The sequence below is a fragment of the Schistocerca nitens genome, chromosome 11, assembly GCF_023898315.1.
Source record: "Schistocerca nitens isolate TAMUIC-IGC-003100 chromosome 11, iqSchNite1.1, whole genome shotgun sequence".
Classification (NCBI taxonomy): domain Eukaryota; kingdom Metazoa; phylum Arthropoda; class Insecta; order Orthoptera; family Acrididae; genus Schistocerca; species Schistocerca nitens.
The window spans coordinates 143,794,797-143,819,275 of record NC_064624.1 but is presented as its reverse complement, the minus strand read 5'-3'; positions in this window follow the sequence as shown (position 1 = coordinate 143,819,275).

Sequence of the window (24,479 nt, the reverse complement as noted above, 5' to 3'; positions counted from 1 at the left end):
TTTACGGTGCTCGACTCCGTCGTCCGCTCTTCGCTGGCGAGTGTGAAGCTGTGGACACACACCACGTTCCATACGTTCGACCATACAGATACACATATGCTCGGCGCCTGCCTCTACCCCTGCTGTGCTGATGTTCGAAACCCAGTGGACTAGACAATTACATTATCAATGCCTGCAATCAAACACTGACTTCAACATCTCCTCTTGTTGTATTTCAATTAACCTAATTTCCCCTAGATTCGCAGTGTTAATGCGATAACTATCCTTGTTACGTTTGGCCAGGTGGAACGACAGCAAACTTTTCAAACACTGTCCTGACAACTCTTTATTATAACAAACGACAAAACTGCAACAATTCGAGGAATTCCTGTTCTTGCTGCACTGCGCCTCATTTAGCTGGCCGCTTCCGCGGAAGACTGAATATCGGTTTGGCGGGAAGCACATAGCCACCTCACGTGTGGCATTATTCTTCAAGAAGTAGCATCCGTAATCTCCGATTTTTACACGGAATAAAGAGCTATGACTTGTGTTTCATCCAGTACAGATATCGACACAATATCGAGATAAGTAGCGAGATGTACCAGAAAACGTTACTTGTAAATTCATAAAAGTGGGTCAGAGGTTAACTTTCTGTCGTGCCAAATATCTTCGCCATTCGTAGAGTTTTAGATGTGACGACCGACATAGCCTACATCCCTACTTCCATCCAACCCAAGGATTTTGGAATACGTTGGCCGCGTAGCGTGTGCGGTCGTTTGGCTTGAAATTCTCTCTTTGGAAAGAGACTGTCCAGACATTCCTCAGCGCTCCGTCAGTGGGCAAACTGCAACGACTTTAGTTTCACGCGTGTCTGTCGTGGTCGGCAAGCACTTGCATCTTAAGCAGTACCGACAACTCACCACTGTCAACCCAGCCGTGAAAACGCGTATGCAGCTGTAGACACCTACTTTAGGGAATTTAGTTGTGTTCCATGCGCATCGCGTTCCACGATAGACAACCGGGACGTTACAACATTGGCACTCGCGTCCTGTTTATTACGACCAACTCTCAAACCCCACGTGTTCAGCCCATACTGTCGCCAGATCTTGCCCTTATACTCTCCTCACTAAGATGACACGTTTAGTGTTTTGAAAGATTCCTCCTGTTATCAAGTTTATGTGTTTAAAAAGCGTACTTTTTGTTCTGCTACAGCTTTAATAAACTTTTATAACAAATAAACTAGCCGGTCGTTTGGAACACGGCGGGTTGCAAGTGCCAAACCCACTAATTTCCATCGCCTCGTTTTCTACCACAACAATCGTATCGCGCAACTTCTGCTGCCAAAGTGTTAACTTTGTAGTTGCACCTTCATCCGCGATGCGGTGCTGCAATATCTTACACATTCCGGCCACGTATCAGTATTAAAGTTGCCTTGATGACGACCCAGATGAAATATAAAATTAATATCTCCTTTTACCAAAAGTGTTCTCCACTCTCTGCTGCGGTTAAATAGTCCATACTAGAAAACTGTACTAGCATTGGCGGGAATCGTACATGTACGTAATCTTTCAAAACTGTGACCCGATTACGGGAAACCAGAGTTATTCTGTTCTATTAGAATTTTTAATATGTCAGTGATACAATGAATTTTTGTAGTAAAGCGTTTCCCGTACTCAGAACATTTCTATACTACGACTCTTGTTTCGTTCAGATCGATGCTTCGATGTAAACATCGAAACATCCAGCTGCTATTAAAGATTTGGAGCCAGTGCAGATACGGTTATGGAGACAGTATTTCGGTGCTTCCAGTTTACTCAGAATTGGTAACATTTGAAGCCACCTTCTCTTCTGGTCAGGAGAAACTATAGCACCTCGTTGTTCCGACAGATTATACTTCACCGTTCCTGCATGTGGAACCACCACGAAAGAAAAAGAGACGCTTCGTATCAGTATATTTAACGACGTCATTCGTTTCTGTGTATGTCATTCACCTCTCGCAATGTGTACTTCTTTGTCTCAGAATTAAGGAAGCGTCTCTAGTTAGTAACGGTAGCAAACTTTTCTCAACGGCTAAATCTCCGTTTTCAACCCGGAGCTCTCCCTACTAGCAAGACGATGAAGTGATTTGCCAACTCGGGTTACATCTTCTGTTTTTTTTAATATACTTCTGTTTTTTTTAATATACTTCCACTGCTTAGGGGAATTGACTGAAACAACATTCAGGCAAACACGACAAGAAATGTTACTTTTTTACGATGAAACTACACCTACGAAAAGCCTTCACCTCATCATCGTAATAGCAGTTCTTTCCAGTTTACCGTTCTGTAATACGTCAGTATTATATAAATGGACAATTGCAATGACGCTGTGCTTATAAATTGCCGCGGAAACAGCTTTGGACCGAAAATTCCGTTACAACTGGGAACGGAGTTGCTCGCGACGGCATTCTTGCGTCAGACTCTGCCCGTGTTCTTGGGAGTTAAGCTTTACTTAACAGGTCTAGATTATTTTCAAAATGTCCATCGCCTTTTTTTCGGCACCGTATCACTATCCTCATGCTGGCAGAGAAGGTGTCGACATGTGCGACGCTGTTTCCCCACGTCGGGACCCAAATGATTCGACAAATTGACCTGTACAACAGCATCTGTACAGCTTGAAATTATTTTTGCGAAATCTGATCTTTGCGGCCTCTCTGATAACAGAGAAATGTGAAGCCCCTTTTTATGTAAAAGAATGTCTGTATTCCTCGATTTTTCGTTGATAACAGTACTCTAAAGATTTTTGCGTAAAACGCTTGGCGAAGTATTACACTTGGATGAGGCAAGTAGAATACTACGGAAAAAGTTATAACTATGGCTCGCTTTCCAGAATTAACTGTTCCCTTCGCTTCAGGTGTGTTACACATATTCAGGTCTCGGGAGGGCGTCTCTTGCTGATACACTGTGGAGACGTCGTAACTTCGACACTCGCGACTCACTCACTACGAACGAACCTGCCCTGCCAAACACGCCACCCCTGTAATTGAGTGACCCTGGCCTCACATTCTTATTATTAAAGTACTGAAGAAACAATTTTTTCACATCTTAATGTGTCTCATTTTTGCTCTAGTATACACACAATTCACCTTGAAAACGCAAACGGCGGACATGTTTCCGACTGGTTTCAATTCTCCCGGTTACAATTGCCAACTACATAATTGTTAATCGCTGTGTCTGCTGAAGCCGGAAAAGTATCGCGCGAGCCGCGCAGACGACATGTTCTTTCCCGACATGGTGCAGTGGTCTCCTCCACATTTTGGTCGTATATAAAAACAGGCCCGTACGTGTCTTGTTGACAATGTGGAAACACGTTATCATTTTTGTAACCTCTTTGTCAAGTATGCCATCCATTCTCCATCGTGTTTGAATAGTCGATACCACAAAGCCGCAAAAGAAATAGGTGCGCAACCTGTATCTACACTTTATTCATAACCGTCCACCAGTAAGTGTAACTTTGGTCGCTCAATAAGCACCTACGAACGCTTTAAAGGGCGTGAACACTTTTGAACACCCTTTCATGTGCAATCTCTTCCTCCTTATATTTTCAGAGGCGTCCATTAGAAATACATACCCTCTACCATTTGTTGACGTTTCCTCTCGATGTTAGAAAAACACCGACGAGTTCGCTGTATCAAGCGCAGTTGCACTGCAGACATCATGCGCCTAAAAATTATGGAGATCGCAACATGGAGACTCCTTCAGACTAGCAGAACTTATTAAGGTAACGATGACCAGAAAAAAGCGATTTCCGAAATTTTCGTCTTCTGAATGTTGTGTCCCGTGCAAACGTCGTATCTGTCGTGCCGTTCACTTTGCCTGCTCAGTAAACAGGCCACATGGAAATACGCAGCAAACACTAAATTCTGGTCGACGGCTGCGTGGTTCCATATATCAAAGGAAATGGTTCAAATGGCTCTGAGCGCTATGGGACTTAACTCCTGAGGTCATCAGTCCGCTAGAACTTAGAACTACTTAAACCTAACTAACCTAAGGACAACACACACATCCATGCCCGAGGCAAGATTCGAACCTGCGACCGTAGCGGTCGCGCGGTTCCAGACTGAAGCGCGTAGAACCGCTCGGACACTCCGTCCGGCTTCTACATATCATCGCCCATATGTTTTAGGCATATATTGAGATACAAAGAGAAGTTAATGTCACCGTACTTGACAGTCTCTGCCGAATCACAGACGATATGAAAGAGTACCGTGATTACTAACCGTGATGGTAAGAACGTGACCAACGCAGTTAAAAATAATGCTTCGTTTTCAGTGCTATGGCAATTGACCAACAGTCTATGGTCTTTGCTTTCCATAATACCGATTCTGTGGCGTCTCATGAGTTGCCCCATAATAACGTCACTGACACTCTAGTCACGACACTTACATATTTACTACTTTACTAGAGGACATTTTGTAATCAAGTAACGTATTTTACAACATTTTCTTAGCGCCTTTCTTAAACGTATCACAGTTATCCGTCTACTGGATTTTAAGGGTGGACATCACTGCGAACGCTTTCCGTCATTTTGCCGTATTTAGCACTTTCTACCAAAGACGAAGTGTATTGAATTGCTGAGAATTCGACCATCACCCTGTTGTCTCACGTCTGGTACAAACAGGGTGCGGAAAAACAATTTGACCAAAAGTGTAGAGCAGGAAGACAGCATCAAACGAAGGAATTTCAATATTGCAAATTGAGGTCGCAGTAGATTTATGGCGCTTTGCCAACATGACGACTGTGGTTATTTTCAACATTTGCTATACACACTCTTCTTCATTAAGTGGTGGCTCGTTTTTCATTAATTGTGACACTTTAGAGACATACTGAAACATGAAACATGCACATCTGACTCTCTTAATCTCTAAAAACGTGCTCTCTGGTACGTCAGCTAAGTACGATGCTTTAAATGTATCTTCTTCTCAACGTTACGGTTGTTTAGTCCATACAACCTATTTACGTATAAATTTTCCGTAGATCAACTATCATTAAGAGCCAAGATGCCCGTGTCTGAGATATTAATTACGTTCCGGTACCGCCGACAATGTGCAGTTGCGACGCCTAGTTGCTATACTCAAATTTCTGTGTTTCATGCTGCCTTTCCACGCCACACTATTTTGGTCAAATTGTTTCTATGTGCCCTGTATAACGAGGCTGGATGGCAAACTTCGCTGAATCAGCACTGCTTAAAATTTTCATTTTTCACTGACGCTGCACGTATGTCATTGAATGACTCCCACGCCAATCCAATTAGCCACGTCACTGGAACGCCTGCACGCGACTCACAAAACCACGACACCAGCAGCAGATCCGCGTAATTACACTGTACCGATTGTGAGCATATTTAAACGTTAATCACAAATGTAAACAGTAGTAATGTATGGTGCGAATTTCTTTTTCCGTCAATCTTCCGTCTCCTGCAACCGACAGAGCTTTGTCGCTGCCTAAGCGACTGATTGTTGCTGTAGCACCGCGGAACAATGGCAATTTCTAGTCTCCTGCGAGTAATGGCGGTTTTCCGAAATAAACGAAAACGGCAGAGAAATTTATATGCACGTGTGCGTCGTGGAAACCATAGTGAAGTCCTAATTGACGCAGCGACTTAGTTTTTAATATTTACGCACAGCACAACCTCGCGTAGCCCTCCAGTTGCGAGATGCGTGTCCATTCCCACACGTGAATCACACTCCTAGTCGCTGGCAGTTGTACCTTTGTAACGCATTCGAGTTGTTCTGTTTCGCACTCCGCACGCTCGTCGGTGGCTTTCGATCTCAGCTGTCTCCAGCTGATATTTACATTCCTGAGGAGTCGATTCTGTGAGAAAATCTACACGTATTGATATCGTCAAAAAATACCATCAAAATGTTCTTATCCAAGCCACTTATGCTCCTTGGATGACACGCGTCGTGCGGAATATGCGCAGCGGTAAGGGGTGGGACGTATTTACTCTCCATGGTTTTGAAGACGTATGATGGCTAGAAAAATTCCTTCGAGTCAAGGCGAAACCTTAAGCAAGTACATAGGATTAGCCGATTTGTTGTCACCACCCATCGATAGTGAAGCTATAATAAAGAAGTTGACAGCGTCGTCTGTTTCGCATCGATGCGGAATATAATCGCAGTGTGAGAACCTGTCTTACTTCGTGGCAATGTGTCCAGCTGCTGTCTTTGTGTTTCTACAAACTGCATTCGTATCTGGTAACGGATAAGGAAAAAGATCTATCGTCGGCCTTTACACACAGAACATGTGGAGTACCTCATTGAGAGTAACAACTAATTTACTGGAAAGGCAATAAAAATAAAAAATCAACTTAAGTCACCGATATTGTTGTGTCTTGTCGCCGGGCAGCGCCGAACGCGAGAACGAGGGCCACCAAAGCTTTATTTTACGGCGCCTGATTGCGTTGTACGCAGCTCGTTGGCGCGTGTGAAACTTTGGAGACACAACACGTTTCATACCTTAGACCATAGAGATACACTTGTAGACGGCACATGCATCTATCCTTGCCGTGATGAGGTTCGAAACCAAGCGGTTCACACAGTTGCAGTATCAAGCAGTGATTTCAACATGTGATCTCCTTGTCGTATTAGTGTCACACGTGTAGCAATTCAGATAATCTAATTTCCCCAAGACTCGCAGTGCTAATCCGGTATCTATCCTTGTTGCGTTTAGCCAGGTGGAACGACAGCAGACGTTTCACACACTGTCCCGACAATTCTTTATTTTCACAAACGATGGAATTCCTGTTCTTGTTGGACTGTGGCTCATTTAACTCGCCGCTTCTACAGAAGAACAAATATCGGCCTGGCGGGAAGCATATAGTTTTCCGGCCGTTCTCTCTGGAGTACGTGTGACGTGTGTTGTTATGTTCTAAGAAGTAACATCCGTGACGTGCGTATTATGACCTCTGCTTAATCCAATGCAGACGTCGACACAGCATCGACTTATGAAGCGTGATGTGCCGAATACGTTACTCATGGAGTTAGAGATTAACAACCTGTCGTCTCAAAATCATTTTAGATCTGACGACCGACGCGAATTCCTACTATAAACCAAAACAAGGATTTTGAAACAGGTTTGCTGCGTAGCTTGTGGAGTCGTTCGGGTTACAATTCTCCCTTTCCAAAGAGAGGTTTCAAACGTTCCTCAGTGCTCCGTCACTGGGCCAACTCTAACGACTTTTGTTCCACGTGCGTTGTGACGGTCTGCAATCACTTGCATACCAAGCGGTGCCGATACTTCACTGCCGTCAGCGCAGCCCTGGAAACATAATATGCGGATGTAGACACCTGCTTTAGAAAATTTCCACATATTCTATACCCATCGCGGCAGGCCTCGTTGCGCGAGACACAACCGTGACGTCATAACATGGACACTCTCGCCCTGTTTATTACCGCCGACTCTGCAGCGCCACACGTGCAGCCCGTGCCGTCGACAGAGCTCGGCCTTACAGTCTTCATACTGAAGATGATGTGATTAGTATTGCAAAATATTTGTCTCATTATTATGTTTTAGTAATTAAATGATGTACTTCTTTTTCTGTTAAGCTTTAATATACTCTCAAAATCATATATATATATATATGGAGTACATGTAATTGATCGTTAGGGAAACGGGGGTTACAAGTGCCAAACGCACAAATTTCCTTCGCTTTATTTTATGCATCGACAGTCGAATCGCACATCCTTTGTTGCCAAAGACTTTTCGTTGTGGTTTGCTTCCTCCTCTGCGATGTAGTGCTGTGATTTCTTACGCAATCCACCCACGTATCAAATCAGCATGAAAGTTGCCTTGATGACAATACAGAAGAGATTTATCAGTACTAGGTGCTTGTACGAACTTTGGTGATCGCTCTCCGACGTGTCCGAAAAGTCCATACTAGGAAACTGTACTACAAATTGGCACGCATTGTCTAGTAGCTAATCTTTGAAAAACTTGTCCCACTTGCGGCAAACAGACTTAATAAGCTAAAACTACTGTGTACTAATAAAATGTACAATTTATCTTTAATACACTGACTTTACATAGGAAAGCGTCCCATCTACTCAGAATATTTCTGTGAATGACGTATCCTACTTTTGTTTCGTTCTGAATGATACTTAGAAGCAAATATGAGACTTGCAGTTACTGTTTTGGATTTTATCCATATACGATTCCCGAGGCAATATGCAGGAGCTTTCAGTCTACTCAAGGTGGGTAACAAATGAAGATGCGCAGTCTTCTGGTTTTAAGAATAGCACCCCTTTGTTCCGACAGATTATCCTTAACCGTTCCTCCACGTGGATCACGACGTCACACATGGTTTGCTAGTCTTGTGCCGCAGTTATTCATTGAGACCAGAAAGGAAAAAAAAAAATACGATTAAATCATTATATATGAGGTCCTCTCATTCATTTCTGTGCACGTTATTCACTTATCGCCTTACGCAATGCTTCATTTCGGAAGTAAGGAGCGTCTCTAGTTAGTGTCGGTAGCAAACTTTTGCCCACAACTGAAACTCTGTTTCCAAACCACAGCTGCCATGAAATGAGGTCGCCTTTACTAGTGAGGCGATGAAGCGATTTCCCAGTTGTGGGTAAATCTTCTGTTTTTCTACTTTCATTGCTTAGGGGAATTCACTGAAAGAGCATTGTGTTGTCTCCCTTAACCCATAGGAAACACGGTAAGAAATATTACGGTCTTCCGAGTAAACTACAGTTAAGAAAAGCCTTCAATTGATCATCGTAATCGCAATTCTTTCTCGTTCACCGGTTTGTAGTTCTTCAGCATGAGATAAACGGACAATTAAAATGACGTGGTGTTTATAAATTGCCGCGAAATCTGCCGTGGGCCGCAAATTCCGTTACACCTGCGAACGGAGTTGGTCGCGACGACATTGTTGCGTCTGACGCCGTCCATGTTCTTGCCGAGTTAACTTCAGTAGCAGTTCGAGATTATTTTAAAAAGGTCCGTCGCCCTTTTTTTCGAGACCGTATCGCTGTCGTCGTGGTGTCACGGAACATGTCGATGTCTGCGACGCTGGTTCCCCACACAGGGACGTATATGCTTGGACGAATTGCTCTGGAGAAACGCCGCTGTCCAGGCTGAAATCACTGATCTGTGCGGTCTCTCTGGTAACAGAAAACGTAAGGCCATAATTATGATATAAAAAAGTCTGTGTCCCTCGGTTTTGCGTTCATAACAGTACCGTAAATATTTTTGTCTAAATTGTAAGTGCGAGATACTATACATAGATCAGCGGGATGTATCTTCGCGCCACTTCTCCGTCTGCTGCGGCCCACACAGCTTTGCCACTGCCTCAGCGACTGACTGTTGCTGTTGGCGCTCCTAAACGTCGGCCGCTCGACTCTCTCGAGTAATGGCTGTTTCCTGGCGTAAACGAAAACGGGAAATTTTTTTGAAATCTACCCACAGCAGACGGTCACGTCGCCCGCCATTTACGAAATGCGTGTCCATTCCCACGTGTGAATCACACTTGTAGTCGCTGGCCAGTTGCACCATTTTAATGCATCCGGACAGTGCTATTTCGCACTTCACACATTCATGGATAGCCTTTGTCACAGCTGCCTCCAGCTGATGTTAACCTAAACTCCTGAAAAGGAGGTTCTGTGAGAAAATCTTCCAGAAAACAGGTATAGAAATCGTCAATAAATGCCGTCAAAACGTTTTTATCGGCACCGATTAACGCATGCGATACTGTTTTATTATGCTCACCTGCATCACACGTGTTGTGTGGTAAGAGGTGTAACGTATTTACGCTCCAAGGTTATGAAGACTATAGTTCAATTCTTTTATCTTGGCGGCTCGCGCATGCCCGCCCAGACGCGGGAGATTGATGCGTTGCCACTTGCACACGACGCACGTACCAATAGAAGCAGCGCCGTAGTATAGCATAGTTCGCAAGCTTACGTGTAGGGGGGAGCGCGCAGTTCATGAAGCAAAGCAACCGAGGCCGCATTAACCCTTTCGCTGCTACAAAGACGTGCTCCCTGCATTCCGCGCTGTGCGCGATTTTGTCACTGCACTGCTCGCCTGTGCAGACACATCGAGTTCCGACTGCTTTGACACTCTTATCAATCGATTCCACAAAAACTATTTGGCCCAAAAATTAGATTTTTACACATCTTGTTGACTGATACCTTCCCCCCATAAATGACTTAATTTTGTTTCGATGTTCAACGCAGTTATTATGCAGCATTAAATATAGTAAACCATTGCACGAAATTTTGAAGAGTTTGCAGAGGTAAAAGCCCATAGAGTATATTTTTCCGTATGGTCGATTTTAGTTGCCACAATGTTGAGAATGAAATGTGGACAAGATACCTAAATTTCATATAAAATTTACTGTATAACAATAGCTCATTTACGTACCACATAGGGGTCGTATGTAATATTGAGAAATATTCCGTCTTCCGCGACTGTAACAAAAGTTTTATTTACACTGAGCACGTTTGGCTATATTTTAAAGCACTTCAATCAATCAGAAGGAAGTAGACGAAATACATTAAACAAAACTGTGGACTTACAAAAACATTAGGACTTGAATATACCGTCTATCAGTGAAGTGCTCTGAGCTATGTCAAATATAATTTTTGTGTGTGGCACACACAAACATCATTTATTTGCTAAAACACTGATCTGCCAACACAAACGTTGAATATTGTGTTACCGCAGCACAAAACTACGAAAGGTGACTTGGCAATGGAGGAGACAAAATACTGTCCACTGAAGATGCTCCAAAAGAGAGAAACGGGTCTGGTCTAAATAAGTCCCTTATTACAGTTGCAGAAGAGGAATATATTTCAGTACCATTGGTAAAACTGCGACTGTGGAACAAAAACGAGAAAGAGAACATGAGTACCATTGTGTATGTGCCATACCTCTCCTTGATTGAAGTGCTTTAAAATAAAGCCAATCGCGTCCGGTGTAAATAATACTTTTATTACAGTCGCGAAAGACGGAATATTTCTCAGTATTACATACGACACCTATGTTGTACTTAAATTAAATGAGATATTGTTATACAGTAAATTTTACATGAAATTTAGCTATCTTGTCCACATTTCATTCTGAACATTGTGGCAACTAAATTCGACCATATGGAAAATGTACGCTATGGACTTCTACCTCTGCAAACTGTTCAAAATTTCGTGCAATGGTTTACTACATTTAATGCTGCATAATAACTGCGTTGAACATCGAAACACAATTAAGTCATTTATGGGGGGAAGGTATCAGTCAAGAAGACGTGTAAAAATCAATTTTTTGGGCCAAATAGTTTTTGTGAAATCGAATGAGAAGTGTGTCAAAGCAGTGGGAACACCATGTGTCTGCACAGGCGAGCAGTGCAGTGATGACAAAATCGTGCACAGCGCGGAATGCGGGGAGCACGTGTCTGCAGCAGCAAAAGGGTTAATGATGAGACAAAGCACTAGAAATTTCAAAAAATTGCATTCAAACAAATATAATTCGTGAAGTAAGGCACTTCGATATTGTTTTTAAATAATGAAAATATTAAGCACCGCATAAGGCTTGAACTCATAACCTTTCACGTAGCAGCCTAATACCTTAACCGTTACGCTAAAGCACCTCGTCTGACTATTTGATGCCATGAGGAGTATAATATGTGAAGCAAAATACCGACAAACACTGTTGGTATGACTATGAATTACTCACGCTTCGTCGAAATACAGTAGGAAATAAACAATTATTGCGAAAAAGCGGTTCTTTGCTATCGCCCGAATTAGGAGTCTTATTGCTTGTTTGGTTTAATTAATTAATAGAATATGAAGCAATTGGTATAAAGAATGCTTTTTCCAAACTTTCTATAAAAGAATGTCTGCTATCAAGATATTGCTTTTGTTCTATTACTTTATTTACGAATCAACGTTTCTAAAACTGAAGACACTCGTCCATGCTCTGCACTGCAGTCGAGATGTGGCAACGTCGTTCTCTGTTCATTGGCTGACTGTGTTTTGTGACGACAGATGCGCAGAACGAACCTAAACTCGGCTGCCAACATAAATGACGCGCACTTTAGAGTCAAGGCGCAATCTTACTCACGTACACATTATCAGCGTCTATTTTGTCAACAGGCATCGATTGTCAAGATCTAATAAAAATAGTCGACAATATCAGCTGTTTTGTGCAGATGCGGAATTTAAATGCAGTGTGAGAAACTGTTTCCTTTGATGGGGCAATGTGTCCACCTGTTGCTTCTTGGCTTCTTCATATTCCAATCGTAGCTGGCAAGTGATAAAAAAGGTTTATCAAGGACGTTCACACACTGCATCTGTGAGGACAAAGATCACGTTCGAGACACACAGTAACTGACTGACAAGGCGCTAGAAAATTAAAACATAAACCCTGTGTCATCCATGTTCTTTTGTGTGTTGCTGGGTAGAGCCGGTCGCGAGAACGAAGGCCACCAAAACTCTATTTTACGGTGCCTGATTGCGTTATATGCTAATCGTTGGGGCGTGTAAAACTTTGGACACACATCATGTTTCGTAGCTTCGGCCAATCTCGAAATTCTGCCTGAGTGTCCTTCATATTCTTTCCATATATTAAAACAATCTGACAATTTTTTTGTTTATCACGTGAAGCAAAAGTTATCACATTGATTTCCTGTCATCGAATGAGCTATCTGTCCTGTTTCAATAGTCGACATCGCGAAGTCAGTGAGATTTGTGTACTAGCGTACTCTTTCTAAATCATAGCCCAGCGTGCGACAAACATATGCGCGGGAAATTTGTTATGATATAACTATTATCTAGTATTCGAATATCTGACTTGTCGGTAATGTACATACTCAGAGAGGTGTGTGTGGTCTTCGTATCGTTTCTGTGACAGTAAAATAGTAGGACTGCTAATACGTTCCATATAGGGCCTTCTTTGCAAATCGATCTACCAACAGCACTTCTGTCTTATCGCGTAAACACTGCGATATCGATACTGGAAATGTCCTTACAACCACAGCCAACGTCTCGCTAAGTGGCAGAGGCTTCGGCACACAACAGTGACTGGTGACAAAAACATGTCCTAAGCCTTCGTACAGCGGTGTGAATGTGTCTTTACTGGACCAGAAGTCTTCCTGCCTTCCCTAAACGCTTAACCTCTTGAGGTGCAAAACGTTTCCACCAGTGCCCACCTCTCACTTCTTTCTACAACGAGCGAAATCCTGGTCGGTTAATAAAGCAGCCACGAACGCTTTAATGGGCCTGGATAAGACTTTTGAACTTGGCTTTACGTGTGATCTGCTCATCACACTGCTCCACCTTACATTTTCACTGGCGTCCGTAAGGAATTCGTACCCTACATTATTCTACATTACTTGTGGACTTCTTCCTTTCACAACACAAAAACACTGCCAAGTTCGTTTGATCGTCCACAGTGGTTCTGCAGAGACCATGGGTGTAAAACGTATGAAGCATGGAACGTCCGGCTAGTAGAATCGACTAAGGTTTAACGTATAAACATAACTACAGAAAATTTGTTTCCGAAATTTTGGTCATCTCAATGTTGTGTCCCGTGTAGTCGTCGTCTCCGTCGCGCCGTTCATCTCGACTGCTCAGTACAAACATGGAAACTCGCAGCAGGTACCAGATTCTCTTAGCCCACCTCGATCGGGGGCGAGAAGCAACATTGACCACATTTCAGTATAATCAAAACAGTTAATAAGTAGAATAGTGTTTGCCTCTGGTCAGGAGAATAAATAAGGGCTACTTGGTTGCATAGAGTATCGTCTTTGTGTCTTAGATATATATCGAACTAACAAGGAGGAATTAATTTCACCATATTGATCAGTCACTGAAACATCACTTCCACATCATAGACGCTATAAATTTATTTCGTCTTCATTCACGATGATAGATGCTATGTGATCGACACAGTTAAACGTTTTGTTTAATTTTAAACGCTTTGGAAACTGACCAACGGTGCATGCTTTCACTAATACCTGTTCTGTGGGGTCTCATACGTTGCCCCATAATAGCGTGACAGACACTCTTGTCACGACATTTCTGCGTCCACCGCTCTACTAGAGGACTTTTTGTAATCGAGTAACGTATTTCACGTCTAATTGCTTAGTGCTTCGTTATACGTGTCACATTTCCTTTTACGTAGTTACTGTCAACCAAATTTTAAATTTACAAATCGCTACCAACGCATTCCGCCATTTTGCTGTTTTTAGCACCTTCTTCCAAAGATTAAGTGTACTGGATTCCTGAGAATTCGAACAACATAACGCATCGTCTGGCATCTACAGGGTACGGAAAAACAATTTGACCAAAAGTGTAAGACACAAAGACAGTATCAAATAAAGGAATCTGAGTATAGAAACTAGAGGTTACAGTTGAATATTTAAGGTGCTATGCCAGTATGAAAACGGTGGCCCTTTTGAATGTTTTCTATACATACGCATTTAAGTGGTGGCTCATTTTTCACTAATTTTGACTTTTTTAAAGATATATGAAAACAAGAACTATGGACATGTGATTGGCCTCATTTCTGAAGAAGTACTATCTGGCTCGTCAGATAAATACAATACATGTGTTAGTGATGCTTTAAATTTATCTTGTTCTCACCGTGATGATTGCTTAGTCCAAAAACATACTAGTTTCCACAGTGGAATGAAAGGAGAGTAACGGAAAGTGTTTAATTTGTAACTACATAAGACGAAAAAGTAGCCGATTCCCGAGTTTGTGTAATCCACTCGAACACCATCTCGGGTTACTCAAAATCGGAATACCAGCGTCGGACTCCCATTATGACACGGTACTCACTTTGAGCACATTTAATCGCGCTTGCAAATCATAGAAATATAGAAGCTGAGTTTCCGTTTATTCTCTGTCTCCTGCGGCCCACAGGGCTTTGTCGCTGTCTCAGGGAGTGATTGTTACCGCTGGCGCTCCACAATATCGGCAGTTTAGAACTTTCTCGCGAATAATGGCGATTTTATGGAGAAAATGAAAACGGAAAAAATTATAGTAAATGCACAACCACCAGTCAAACTTTACAATTTTCGGCGTTAGAAACGGGTAAACCTTTAAACGATAAATAACGTCAGTGGGGTACCCGTAACTGTATTTCGTCTGTATAAGACCACATTTAAAGTTAGGCCTTCCACACAAACTCGCAAAAGTTATCGTTCTGTCGAATCGAAATTACGCATCGTAATCTTCAATGAAAAATGCTACTGACTTCCACTAATCACTTGTGGCGTCGTGCTTGCATAACAGTTCCACCTCCCTACAGCAAACGATAGTGTGCTGTATTAAACACGTCCGCATATTAAAGCATTTCAGTAAATCCGCAATAGTAGTGGGCGAGATATAAAAGATTATCGTCTTCTTACTTGTTAATTATCGTGTCGGCAGTCACATACGTTATGTGAGCTTCGAGCACCGGTTTGTTAACATGGAGTGGTAATGTTTTATTGCAGTGAAGCAGCGGTTAAAACTCGAATGCAGACGTGGAAAGCGAATCATATTTAAATTCATTTTATTATTATGTGTGGGGAGGTTACAACGTGTCGCATCTTTCCCAGCCATAGTTTACGCAGGATAAGGTTAAGAAGAAAATCAGCATTCTACGCACAACACGCAGTAAAATAAAAAGTCGAAATTCTTCCAAGGGCGATGTAGGCTTCACGTTCCCACATTGTGGTACCTTAATAATCTGTCATAGAATACCAAGTAGAAGAGAATAAATCTTCTCATACTTGTGTCTTCTCTTTTAATGTGAGCGGGAAGGTGCTCCAAACAAGTTATTCGAAGTTTCCCTGTCCATTCGCAGAAAGCTGACGTAGCCGTCACGTTCCGAGTGTAACATTTCCCTTTAACAGGTTACAGCTCGTGTATTTCTCACTCTAAATCACCTCTGGTCCAGCATCTTGTTTTCTTATTCTTTAAAGACAGTGCCAGAGTATGTTAGAAATGTTTTACCTGCATTTGGAGCACAGACAAACAGCGTCTGCTCCAAAAGTGAGATTAAATCAACAGACTCGTCGGTTCACGATTGACAAATAAGTGCGCGGACCTTATATCGACACGGCAGCCGCTTCGTGTTCTCCTGTCGGCCGGTCACAGCACGGGACACGTGACGCCACACGGACGTGCTTCTGGCGGTACGACACAGCACCGAGGACGTTCACCGCAGTATTCGTGCGGTATTATTTTCACTGTTCTGTCAAATGAAGTTTCTGGTGACGGCCTGATGTGTGGCAAACCGCGGCTGGCTGAAAGAAGCAAAGCGACGCGCCGCCACGTTTGTTTAAGTGTTTGCATAGCTAAAGTACCTTATTTGGTGGACCTATACTTGCATACTACGAAAATATGCAGTTTAATTAATGCACCGCACTAGAGACCTGTCCAGAAAGCGACGTTTTTTCTGCGATTTGTCGTACAGTAGGGTGAGGAAAGTGTGTTCAGCAGTTGTCGCCACATCACTTTTATAAACTGAAAGTGAAAACCACTTTAATCGCAAAATTTAAAGTGTTCGTCTTATGATCCATCAAATTCGGATGACGTGGGACCACTACGGAACGTTTAGACTCGCACTCAATTTTAAATATGCAACAGTCCTGTAGCAATAAAGTAGACACTGTTGATTAACGTGCGGTGTTGTGTGCACTGCTTACTATTACTGTCGAGAAAAATGTGCGAAAAGTCCGCACCTGGACGTTTTAGCGGGTCGCTATCGACTTTTCTGTCACGTCTGCTATGAATTGACGCATTTCATCATATTTTCTTTTCTAAGGTGTAATCTGTTAATTACACTCCTGGAAATTGAAATAAGAACACCGTGAATTCATTGTCCCAGGAAGGGGAAACTTTATTGACACATTCCTGGGGTCAGATACATCACATGATCACACTGACAGAACCACAGGCACATAGACACAGGCAACAGAGCATGCACAATGTCGGCACTAGTACAGTGTATATCCACCTTTCGCAGCAATGCAGGCTGCTATTCTCCCATGGAGACGATCGTAGAGATGCTGGATGTAGTCCTGTGGAACGGCTTGCCATGCCATTTCCACCTGGCGCCTCAGTTGGACCAGCGTTCGTGCTGGACGTGCAGACCGCGTGAGACGACGCTTCATCCAGTCCCAAACATGCTCAATGGGGGACAGATCCGGAGATCTTGCTGGCCAGGGTAGTTGACTTACACCTTCTAGAGCACGTTGGGTGGCACGGGATACATGCGGACGTGCATTGTCCTGTTGGAACAGCAAGTTCCCTTGCCGGTCTAGGAATGGTAGAACGATGAGTTCGATGACGGTTTCGATGTACCGTGCACTATTCAGTGTCCCCTCGACGATCACCAGTGGTGTACGGCCAGTGTAGGAGATCGCTCCCCACACCATGATGCCGGGTGTTGGCCCTGTGTGCCTCGGTCGTAGGCAGTCCTGATTGTGGCGCTCACCTGCACGGCGCCAAACACGCATACGACCATCATTGGCACCAAGGCAGAAGCGACTCTCATCGCTGAAGACGACACGTCTCCATTCGTCCCTCCATTCACGCCTGTCGCGACACCACTGGAGGCGGGCTACACGATGTTGGGGCGTGAGCGGAAGACGGCCTAACGGTGTGCGGGACCGTAGCCCAGCTTCATCGAGACGGTTGCGAATGGTCCTCGCCGATACCCCAGGAGCAACAGTGTCCCTAATTTGCTGGGAAGTGGCGGTGCGGTCCCGTACGGCACTGCGTAGGATCCTACGGTCTTGGCGTGCATCCGTGCGTCGCTGCGGTCCGGTCCTAGGTCGACGGGCACGTGCACCTTCCGCCGACCACTGGCGACAACATCGATGTACTGTGGAGACCTCACGCCCCACGTGTTGAGCAATTCGGCGGTACGTCCACCAGGCCTCCCGCATGCCCACTATACGCCCTCGCTCAAAGTCCGTCAACTGCACATACGGTTCACGTCCACGCTGTCGCGGCATGCTACCAGTGTTAAAGACTGCGATGGAGCTCCGTATGCCACGGCAAACTGGCTGACACTGACGGCGGCGGTGCACAAATGCTGCGCAGCTAGCGCCATTCGACGGCCAACACCGCGGTTCCTGGTGTGTCCGCTGTGCCGTGCGTGTGATCATTGCTTGTACAGCCCTCTCGCAGTGTCCGGAGCAAGTATGGTGGGTCTGACACACCGGTGTCAATGTGTTCTTTTTTCCATTTCCAGGAGTGTATAATGTCCCAAACAGAAAACCGTCCCCAGTTGTCGAAAGAGAGCGCAGGTAAGGTGGGCAGCAGAAGCGATTCATAAAACTGCCGCCAAATATCCTCCACATCGATTTGTTGTGCAATTTTAGCAGATAATCTGAGTTAAAACATAGTGAGATGCCTCTAACAGAATGAGGTCCTCTACGTCAAGTAGCACGCATTTCGGAAACGTCAATCTCGTGAAACCCATCTCACTTATTTCTCTCACGGCATACTAAAAGCCACGAGTGGAGGCAGTCAGGTAGTCCCAGTACTTCTCGATGTCCTAAAGTCATTTGAATCAGTACCACATCTACTCTTAATATCAAAAGTATAATTGTACGGTGTATCGAGCGAAATTTGTGACTGGATCGAGCATTTTGTGGTAGGGAAGACGAAGAAAGCTGTCACGCATTGGAGATTCATCGGCGGATGTAGAAGTAACTTCTTGCCTTAGGAAACTGTGTTGAGATCGTAGCTGTTCGTGATGTACCATTAATGACCATGCAGGCAGTATTAATAGTAACCTCAAACATTTTGCAGATGATGCAATTCTTTGTATGGAAGTAGTGTTTGACAAAAGATGCATAAAATACTCAGTCAGGTTTTTAAAAGATTTCAAGGTGTACAAAGATCGGTAACTTGCTTTAAATGTTCGGAAATGTAGTATTATGTACTTCACAAAACGAAAAAAACGTAGTATCCTGTGAGTGTATTATCGATGAGTCACAGCTGGAATCGTTTACAAATGGCTGCGTGTCACACGTTGTAGCGATACGGAATGGAATGAGCACGCAGGCTCTGCAGTGAGTGAAGCAGGTGGTGGGCATCGATTTGTTGGTAGAATACTGAGGAAGTGCAGCCGGTCCGAGACTGGTTTACGAATCACACGTGCGACGCATCCTGGAGTGGAGCGTGGCCGCCCTGGTAGCGTCTGTGCTACCCGCCGATCGATAGCTCCTCCGCGAAAGGGTCGCCTCAAAGAGCGGCGTCAGCATCTCAGTGTTCAGAACAAAAATCCAGCACTATCGGACTTAACTGCAGCGGTCATCAGTCCCCTAGAACTTAAAACTACTTAAACCTAACTAACCTAAGGACATGACACACATCCATGCCCGAGGCAGGATTCGAACCTGCTACCGTAGCGGTCGCGCGGCTCCAGAACGTAGCGCCTAGAACCGCTCGGCCACTCCGGCCGGCCCGTGAAGAGGAATCCACAAAGTGTCACGAAATAAGCAATGCCACCAACTTACCTTGGTTTATACTATATACGATACGCCACCCTTTTGACTCGAATAAATTGTTTTTGGAGGTTATGATCTATGCCTAATATTTCCAATAAAGATTTTGCTACCTACGAATAAACCTGCGATTGCAGTCCATATATTCCGGATTATATCCCGATATATTTTGATCCTCAGGATGCCAGAAACTCATCCTTATCAGTTTCTGACGCTCCATATTTAGAGCGTGAGAACATCAGTCGGTTTGACCGAAGAAAACCAGCTCATCTGAACTTCACCGATTGTCGTCCGATGTCTGTACGTTCGGGAGAGAAGACGTGCCGTAGTGTGACGGCGCACGCAGCGGCGGACTGATTTGAAAAGATCGGCCGGCCGCCTCCGGCCGACGTCGGTCGTCGGCGGGGTCCACCGACACCGGAGCCACCGCGGGCGCCGCCTGACAAGGTACGCGGGTGCGTGCGGTGCGTAGCGGGGCCCGCCCCCGCACGGCCTGCGCGGCGGTGCCTCGCACTGCCGATGGCACCAGCGCCGCTCTGGAAACATGTTTTCGAGGTGACGTAAAATACTGTCCAACTTCCAGCGTGCTGGAGCAGCTCGGGTCAGCAACTTCCGTTACTCAGTAGAACCAGAAAAACCAGTCCGAGTTGCAAATTTTTACCCCTCACTCATTCGATGAATCATCATTACCATTTTCAAATCATAACACATCCGAAAATTGTATTTCCGAAAACGCCAAAAATATGCAATGGTCAGTGCATACAGATAACTTATCTGTACGCACTGTAAATGTTCATTGCACATTTTTTTTACTTCTTCGGAAATGCCATTTTCGACTATGTTATGGTGATTTAAAAATGAGTCTCGGCCCGAAACTAGTCATCGAATGAGTAAGAAGTAAAAATTTGCAACTTGGACTCGTTTTTCCATTCCACTGGTAAAATGTTTTCCGAAGTGACACAGCACTGACCTGCAATGCTTTACGTGCTTTAAGGGATTAAATATTTGTCTGCTATAAAAGAGTAATAAATTAGAAACTTAACGGGCCGGCCGGAGTAGCCAAGCGGTTCTAGGCGCTACAGTTTGGAGCCGCGCGAGCGCTGCAGTCGCAGCTTCGAATCCTGCCTCGAGCATGGATGTGTGTGATGTCATTAGGTTAGTTAGGTTTACGTAGTTCTAAGTTCTAGGGGACTGATGACCTTAGAAGTTAAGTCCCGTAGTGCTCAGAGACATTTGAACCATTTTTTAAAAACTTAACAATTCATTCATAGCATTCAGTAAAAATACAAGGTAGCTGATCTTTTCCCAGTGTCTACATAACACGCCTCCATCTGTTTGTAACCCTCGCGCGATCCTAGATTTTTGAGCGGAGTTTCTAAAACTTTGAATCGTTAGGCGAATACTGATGTCTTTTGGAATTCAACCACCCATCACTTTTCGAGAAAAGCAGGGAACGGTTGACGCTCGGTGTTTTCTTTTGTTTGCTTATTTCATTGTTTTGATTCTATGTATCACGAAACTAAGAGAGAAAAATTTTTCAGTGTTTGTTCGATTTCTACTTTATTACAGGACGTAATAGGAACGATAAACCGACAATCGGTTACTTCAGAAACAGGTTAGTTTGAGCGCTTTTCAAATTCAGGTTAAACTGGAGTGGAAAAAATTTATACAGCCGCAAACCGGTTGTTTCAGCGATACACGTCCACCTGCTCGATACAATTTGAAACGAAACTCGTCCGACCAGGCAACATGCTTCCAGCCATAAACAGTCCAAAGGCCTTCGGCTCCGGAAGCCCATATCGATTACGTTTCTCTGAATGATTCGCACGCTGACACTTGCTGCTGGCCCAGCATTGAAAGCTGCAGCAATTTGCGGAAGAGCCGGACGTCTGTCACGTTGGACGATTCTCTTCAGTCGTCGTCGGTCCCGTTCTTGCAGGATCTTTTCCCAGCCGCAGCGATGTCGGAGATCTGACGTTTTACCGGAGTCCTCATATTCACAGTACACTCCTGAAATGGTCGTACGGGAAAATCCGCACTTCACCATTACCTCGGAGATGCTGTGTCCCATCGCTCGTGCGCCGACTGTAACATCGCGTACAAACTCACTTAAATATTGATAATCTGCAATTGTAGCAGCAGTAACCGGTCTAATACGTGCGCCAGACACTTGTCACTTATATAAGCGTTGCCGACCGCAGCGCCGTATTCTGCCTGTTTACATATCTCTGTATCTGAATACGCATGCCTATACTAGTGACTTTGGCGCCTCAGTCTAAGACAACAGGTGTCTGGCGCACTTGTCAAATAGGTTACTACTGCTAGAATGGCAGTTTATCAAGATGTAAGTGAGTTTGAACGTCGTGTTATAGTCGGCCTACTTGCGTCTCCGAGGTAGCGATGGAGTGGAGATCTGCGCGTACGACAGTTTCACAAGTGTACTGTAACAGGAATCCGGTAAAACATCAAACGGAGCCGTGACGCATGTGGCCTTCCACAACAGAAACCGCGAGCGACCGTAGGAACTATTCGAGACGAGCGATCGTCGTTTAATGACCGTGTCGGCAGACGGTGGAACGAACACAGCACAGTTCAGAGCAACAGCGTTCTACGATTATCGTTCCACGATCATTGTTGAACGATAATGGCAACAGTCGCAACAAGGAGAACGTACCTTAAGGAAGAACAACCGTTTACACACCGTGGGCAAGTCGATCTTCGCAACACGCTGTAATCGTCAGTTGAAAATTTCATATTACTCGAGGAAGTCGACAAAAGCGACACCATCGGTATATTGTCATTCAGTGCGTGTTTTCGAGACCCGCATCGTGGTTTGCGGTCTACTGACGGCAACCTAAACACACCCGGGCATCTCGAGTTCCTCAGATGTGCTGCCGCCGCAGCTACTGGGGGACATACGGCAACCAGTGTTTCATCATCGTGACCCCCGCTTTCTCACGTCTGGCGGCGGAGCCTCTGGAGAGAACACTTGGAAAGCACTGGAACGGTCGTTCAGAAAACGCGAAATGGTCTGCTCACTCGCCAAACTTAACACTACCATGATATCATCTGTGGCAAAAATTAAAACAAGCATTCTATTAGGAAACAGCAATGACTGCCAAAGGCACGAAATGCCTTACAACACGGGCCTGTGCTGGCGGTAACTCCAGATGTATCTCAACGTGCAGTAATATTTCTCGAAAATCATTTTATAGGGATGCTCGTTATCAACGTTTTGAGCACTTTGTATGACAGCCGTGATAATAAACAGACGACAGTATGTGAGAAAATGTTTCTTTGGAATTTTTTGGTAAGGTCTTATGGGACCACATTGGAGAGCTGATCGGTCCCTAAGACTACACACTACTTAATCTAACTTAAACTAACTTGCACTGCTGAAAATACACACTGCCATGTCCGAGGGAGGATTCGAACCTCCGAGGGGGGGAGCCGCACGGACCGTGACAAGGCGTCCTAGACCGCGTGGCTACCCGGTGCGGCCCGTATGTGAGTTCGGGTTTGCTTACATTTGGTATAATAGGGCATACATTTGTGGAACCTGTACTCCTAACGATGGGCAGTGGTTTGCGGGTACGTATTCTGGTGAGTCACAGAGAATGTTTAGAATACATCGAGATATTGAAGCGAGTGTGATTTTTAAAAAATACGATGATATACTTTTTTTTAACGGCATCCGAATGCGCTTGAACAGACGAGTACAGGGATATGGAGATTGTTGACTTTGGAGTTGAGCCGGCCGGAGTGGCCGCGCGGTTCTAGGCGCTACAGTCTGGAGCCGAGCGACCGCTACGGTCGCAGGTTCGAATCCTGCCTCGGGCATGGATGTGTGTCATGTCCTTAGGTTAGTTAGGTTTAATTAGTTCTAAGTTCTAGGCGACTGATGACCTCAGAAGTTAAGTCGCATGGTGGTCAGAGCCATTTGAACCATTTGATTTTGGAGTTGAAACTTTTCGCAAAATAATCCGAGAAATGTTCTAAGACTGAAAGGGAAGTCGGCCGGAGTCGGCTATTGCCTTTAAACACGCTCATGGTAGGCTACTTGTTTGTGTAAGCATGTCGACTGTTTACTCGTCTGCATTGCGGGACCAGCAGGAACTGTGTCTTCTGTCGGCAGGTCATTTCCGCTGTAAGGCTCCTCGCACGCTGATGAGGAGAAGTTGGACGTGCCACTTCTGTACGGCGAATGCCGAAGAAATGCTGTCGAAACGGCAGGGACGGCCATCCCGATCGACGCTGCCCGTCGCGTGAGGCACTCGCACGAATTATGAGGCCAGCAGCGCGAGCGGGCAGTTCCGGCGCCTGGCGGGGGGCGGCGGCGAGGGCTGCGGCCGACGCAGCTCACGAGGGAGCCGTCCTGGCTGCGGCGGCTGTTCAGTCCGCGGTGTGTCGTGCCGAGGAACGCGGGATCGGCCAGGCGAGTGTCATCCGCATCTCGCATCGGTACAAATTCCACCCTCGTCATGTGTCACTGCATCAGCCGCCCGGAGGACGTGATTTCGAACGTCGGTGCAGAATTCTGCCGCTTTGCTCTGCTGCCCCAGGGACGCGACACTGCGATTTTCCAACGTGTTACCCCTTTACCGAGGAAGCGGCGCTCACGAACGGCAGTAATGTAGATTTACGTAACGTGCACTGCTGGCCAGCTCAAAGCCCACGCTGGCCCCGTCACGCACAACACCGACGACCGTGGAGCGTAAACGCGTGCTGCGGCGCCATAGGAAACTCCACCGTGAGTTCTCACGTCATCGCAGGGCTGTTAAACAAGCACCCTTCTCTACTAACACTCCGTCTCTTCTCCTGGAAGACGGACCACCGGATAAGAGTCAGCGTACGTGGTTTCGACACGACGGCTGCCCAGCTCGGTCATCCGATAGGAAGCAGTGCTGCACTACAGTTGCCTGCCGCTCTCGACTGCTCATCTCTGAGGGCAGCGCTGGAAGGTGCAGCCTGTCACGAAGCCCCAGTCACACCAGGCTGTGTGCGCCGTC